Source organism: Rhamphochromis longiceps, linkage group LG3, assembly GCF_057381845.1.
Source record: "Rhamphochromis longiceps isolate RC_006_pf linkage group LG3, R_longiceps_female_GT1.1, whole genome shotgun sequence".
NCBI lineage: Eukaryota > Metazoa > Chordata > Actinopteri > Cichliformes > Cichlidae > Rhamphochromis > Rhamphochromis longiceps.
Genome location: NC_140559.1, coordinates 17631489 through 17637488, shown reverse-complemented (window position 1 = coordinate 17637488; position 6000 = coordinate 17631489).

Genomic DNA, 6000 nt, shown 5'->3' with positions numbered 1-6000 from the left:
AATGGTGGAGTCAGCTGGACCTGTCCCAATGTCGTGGTATCCGCCAGTGAATCTTGATCATTTGGAAGAGGAACAAAAAGAGATTGTCCAGAGAATGTTGTTTGATGAGTGCAGGGTCTTTGAGTGGGATGGGAACAATATTGGTTGTAATTCTGATCTGAAAATGGTGATAAACCTAAAGGATGACATACCAGTGCAGAGAGCATATACCTCCTTTGCGTGGTCTTGTAGACGGGGATACAACGTCCTCCCACGGATTCCTATCCTATTCCTGTCTAAAAAGCCCATCTGTGTCTCCTAAAGGATGACATACCAGTGCAGAGAGCATATACCTCCTTTGTGCGGTCTTGTAGATGGGGATACAACTTCCTCCCACGGATTCCTATCCTATTCCTGTCTAAACCGCCCATCTGTGTCTCTGTTCCTGTCCGTGATGTGGCCTCCCATGATTTACGCACCGTCTGTGTGGGCCTGGATCCTTGTGTCATCGATTCACAGAGAGTTGGGGAATGGCTTTCAACTCTCTGTGAATGGTACTCATGGCCATTGATCAGTGTGCTTTGGTCAGTGGGCTTTGGTCAGTGGTTGTTCTCAATGGTCATGAGAATTTGTATATTAATGATCAAGGAACTGACCTCCCAGATCATTGTTACTTCAGTGGGCTGGTTTCAGTCATTATGCAAATGTACTGTTTATAAGATTGGGGAATCCTGCAGTCAACTGAGACTGAAGAAGTCACATGGATGAGTGACAAAATGTTTCTCCCACTGAAAACGTTACATCCAGATGAACAGAATCAGCTTTTAGAGATTTACTTAACTGCTTGATTGAGCATGTATTAAGACACTTTAAAATTTAGTTTTTACTATTACTAGGATATTACCAGGAGAAGCTCACAAATTTTTCTGCTATACTTCAGTTTCTCATTAAAATAAATAAATAAAACTTTCAGATCTTGGTACATCACAAAAACAGACATAAAAAAGGCCATTCATTTGGTTTACATGTAAATATTTATTTAGCCGCAGCTATTTTATTTATCTGGAGATGCCCGGGGAAGAGGTTCATCACGTTGTGGGAAAGTGGCTTTGTGGTTTCCCCTTGGGTATTACACATTTCTTAATTAACTCCACCTCCTCCCTCCAATCAAGGCTGCTCACCGGCCCGGACAGCTGGTAAATTCACAGCCTGGTACGCCGGTCCCGTCGTCTACACCACCATTACCATCTGTTCAATCGTCTGCAGCTGCAATGACGCCGGAGGGACCCGCTCTGCCCGAGCAGGAAGTCAGCACAACGGAGGGTCCTGCATGTCGATGTACGGCACAGCGTCCAGCATGCAGGGTACTGTCAGGGACCTGGGCTCAAGCAAACCTGGTTCCCTGTGCACTTATTGAATTGAATTGAATGAATGCTTTATTGGCCATATGCAGGTTTCCCCACAGAGGAATAGGACCCCCCCTCCCCCCGACTTACACACACAACAAAGACATCACATGGGAATACAGTCGGAGATCGGCAGCGTTACAGAGAAAACACTGAAAAAATTACACAACAATGGGAAAAGTACAAGAGGAAAAAAAGAGACCTCTTCTCATGCTGGGCACCTATGGGAGGACAGCATGAGAACAGGAATAAAAAAAAACCCTCCTCTGCACAGAGAGCACATTAACACTAGGAAGGCCCAGGCTTCTACCTTTCTACCTTTAAAACCCGCCACCAGCCAAATGGCTGGTAGGCTTTTAGCTAAGCTTTAGCTTCAGGCAAGTGGAAGCTAAATTGGCTAGTCATTCATATGTAAATTGGGTTGTTACCTGGGAATTCTGGAGGGAGGGGAGTGGGGGTGTGTGGATGAGGGGGTGGGGGAGCTGCTAAAAGCGGTGAGCTTCCTTTTGTTTCATCTTGATGCATTCTCAATCATCCAGGGAAACAAATCTCCAAAAGTCACCAACTTGGAGTGTTTCAGTTTGCCATCTTAGGGAGAAATCAACACACATGGGTGTATGTCCTTTGTTGCTGAGATTTATTGATAAAAACAGTACAAAAAAATCAACCATTTGTACACATTTTTACAAATAATTATAAAAAGTGAGTGAGTACATTTCAACATTTTCAGCAATCACTCACAATCCTGGCACTGCCATGGTATCTGTAGTCTGCATTTACCTTGGCTTGGCTTCCTGATCAATTGTCCACTACCAAAAGGAAGCCAAGCCCTGTGATCACACCTTGTTTTGTTGTAAAGGGTGGCAGGGCTTGGCTTCCTTTTGGTAGTGGAGCATTGATCAGTCGTCCATTGTGGCATCAATGTGATCACACCTTGTTTTGTTGTAAAGGGTGGCAGGGCTTGGCTTCCTTTTGGTAGTGGAGCATTGATCAGTCGTCCATTGTGGCATCAATGTGATCACACCTTGTTTTGTTGTAAAGGGTGGCAGGGCTTGGCTTCCTTTTGGTAGTGGAGCATTGATCAGTCGTCCATTGTGGCATCAATGTGATCACACCTTGTTTTGTTGTAAAGGGTGGCAGGGCTTGGCTTCCTTTTGGTAGTGGAGCATTGATCAGTCGTCCATTGTGGCATCAATGTGATCACACCTTGCTCCACTACCAAAAGGAAGCCAAGCCCTGCCACCCTTTACAACAAAACAAGGTGTGATCACATTGATGCCACAATGGACGACTGATCAATGCTCCACTACCAAAAGGAAGCCAAGCCCTGCCACCCTTTACAACAAAACAAGGTGTGATCACATTGATGCCACAATGGACGACTGATCAATGCTCCACTACCAAAAGGAAGCCAAGCCCTGCCACCCTTTACAACAAAACAAGGTGTGATCACAGGGCTTGGCTTCCTTTTGGTAGTGGACAATTGATCAGGAAGCCAAGCCAAGGTAAATGCAGACTACAGATACCATGGCAGTGCCAGGATTGTGAGTGATTGCTGAAAATGTTGAAATGTACTCACTCACTTTTTATAATTATTTGTAAAAATGTGTACAAATGGTTGATTTTTTTGTACTGTTTTTATCAATAAATCTCAGCAACAAAGGACATACACCCATGTGTGTTGATTTCTCCCTAAGATGGCAAACTGAAACACTCCAAGTTGGTGACTTTTGGAGATTTGTTTCCCTGGATGATTGAGAATGCATCAAGATGAAACAAAAGGAAGCTCACCGCTTTTAGCAGCTCCCCCACCCCCTCATCCACACACCCCCACTCCCCTCCCTCCAGAATTCCCAGGTAACAACCCAATTTACATATGAATGACTAGCCAATTTAGCTTCCACTTGCCTGAAGCTAAAGCTTAGCTAAAAGCCTACCAGCCATTTGGCTGCTCTCCGGGTTTTAAAGGTAGAAAAGCCAAATGGCTGGGCTCTGGGCCTTCCTAGTGTTAATGTCCACATCACAACATTAGAGCACGTGACAAGCCACAGGGGTTGGATAGAGGGGTGGGGGGTAACACAGCAGTCGTCCTACACAGCGCTACCATTTCAGCGCGGCACACAGACCCGCCGTCTTCCCCCACAGGAAACAAGCATCGAAGGCGTTTGGAAAGGGAGGGGGATGAGTGCGTGCTTATCAGTGTAAGTGTATGTGTGTGCGTGTCCAGAGTCCAGCTGAGACAGTGTCCTTCGCTCTATCAGGCTAAGTAAACAGTCTGCCAGCCAACCCAGGTGGCCTTGCATGGGATGGGAAGAATAGTCATCGCACAGTCGTTATCAGGGAGCTGTTTTGATGGGCTCCAGCCTTGGGCCTGAGCAGCTGGCGCCGTGGTGTTGTTACGGCTGTGGCCATAAGAACACTGTGTGGGCTGTTTGTTCTGTGTCTCTTTACTGTGTTTAAGACTCTTTACAGGTCCCTCCCCTAATGAAGAGTAGTGAGCAGCTGATTGGACCATGGAACAGGTGACCACATTCAAAAAGCCGCTCTGACAGCTCCAGGGGAAGAGAGAGAGAGAGTGTGGAACGAGCGAGTAGCCTGACAGCCGTCGCATTCCTGACCCTGGTTTTCCCAGCCTGTGCTTATCTTGTGTATTTGTGGGAGTGTGAATTGTGAAAGCCGCTCCTAGTGCATTAGTTGAGAGCTTAGGCACTCGTGGGCTGAAGCGGAAGGGGTGAGCTGCCTTTTCTTTTGGAATCGTTTTCTCCTGTTTTTCTTGGTCAGGGAGCGAGGGATAGCTCTGTCATTTGTTTGTTCTTTTTCTTTCCTAGGGTTTAGTTAGTCTTTTCTGGTGGGACTTAGTTGGTTTTGTTTATTATTTTGGCCTGGGCTCACCCTGGAGCTATGCTTCTTGTCCTTAAATAAAATCACCTTTCTTTACTCACAACTGGTTTGGATGTTTGGCTTGGGAAACAGGGCGGGGATTTGTCTCTCTCTCCTCCAACCTTATGTCTGTCCCTACACGCCTAGACTAGGGGCGTAACATAAATGGGGGCTTGTCCCTTTTCGTTCGTGTGATTGGTTCATTTCCTTTTTGCGTTTGTGGTGGGGGGAAACATTGTGCGCGAGTTTTGCGGCTCTGGAGTGCGCGGATGCGGTTGGGTGTCTGCGGAGTTGTATTTTCCTTTTTTGCTTTGCTCGTGATGTCGTTTGACATGGATGATTTTGCACAACATCCCTCCATTGAAAAGTTGGAGCGGTGCACAAAAGCAGATTTGTTGGTAGTGGCTAATTTATTCAGGGTGGATGTTCCGTTGAATGCTAAGAAGGCAGATATTAAACAATGTTTGGTGGAGAGACTGGTGGACAGGGGAGTGTTTGGGGGGCAGAAAACCTCGCCAAGTGGGTCTGGGAGTTTGGAGACGGCAGTGGGGGCGGAAGCTGCTGGGGCCGTCCCGAAGCCTTCCAAGGGGCGGATGCCGTCGGGGGCGGAAGCTCCTGTCGCCGTTCAGTCTCCTGAATTTGACCCGGCTGGCCAGGTTGGGGCGGGTTTGGTGACGGAGGATCTCAGGCTTGCCCTTCGCTTGAAGGAGGTGGAGCTGGCGGCTAAGGCTAAGGAAGTCGAGCTCATGCATCTCCGCATTCGAGCTATGGAGCTTGATCGTTCTCGAGCGAGTGACGCTGCTCCCGTTCCTGTAAGTACACTCCCCGACACTCCAACCATAGACCAGTTTAACGTTAGCAAACAGATTGTTTTGGTACCTCCTTTTAGGGAAGGAGAGGTTGACTCATATTTCACTGCTTTTGAGCGCATCACAACCACTTTAAAATGGCCAAAGGACGTCTGGAGTCTGTTGCTGCAATGCAAATTAATAGGAAGAGCGCAGGAGGTCATTGCGAGTCTTTCTATTGCTGACAGCTTGGATTAGGAGGTTGTCAAATCCACTATTTTGCGGGCTTATGAACTAGTCCCGGAGGCCGTGCCTGTCGCAAGTTTGATAGTCAGACGTTTGTGGAATTTGCACGTGAGAAAACTGTCTTATTTGACAAGTGGTTGGCTGCCAGTCATGCGGAGGACTTTACTCAGCTAAAGGAGTTGATCCTGCTGGAAGAGTTCAAGACATGTCTCCCTGAAAACATTGTGGTGTATCTTAATAAGCAGAAGGTGGGGTTACTATCTAAAGCCGCGGTCCTTGCCGACGAGTTTGTGTTAACTCATCGTGCTGCACTTTCGACAGAGCGCCGTGAGTACACTTCCTCAACTCGTCCTGTCAGAAGTTATAGGGTTTCCCCTAAGCGCCAGACACGTTCTGCTGCTATTCCTATGTCAGATCGCAAATGTTTTTATTGTCATGAAATCGGGCACCTCGTTGCTGCTTGCCCATCACTACAGCGCAGGGAGCAGGCCAACACGGTGAGGAAGCCGAAAAGTGTGGGTTTCGTTCGTTCTATGTCAGCTTCCACTTCACCTAGCAATGGAGTGGGAAGTGAAGGCTTTGATGAGAGCTACCGCCCTTTTGTGTCGGAGGGGTTTGTTTCGTTGAATGAAAAAGAGTTGAATATTGTTGATTTCTCCTTTATGCGAGCAGCTCCGAATTTAGCACTCTGACACTGGTCT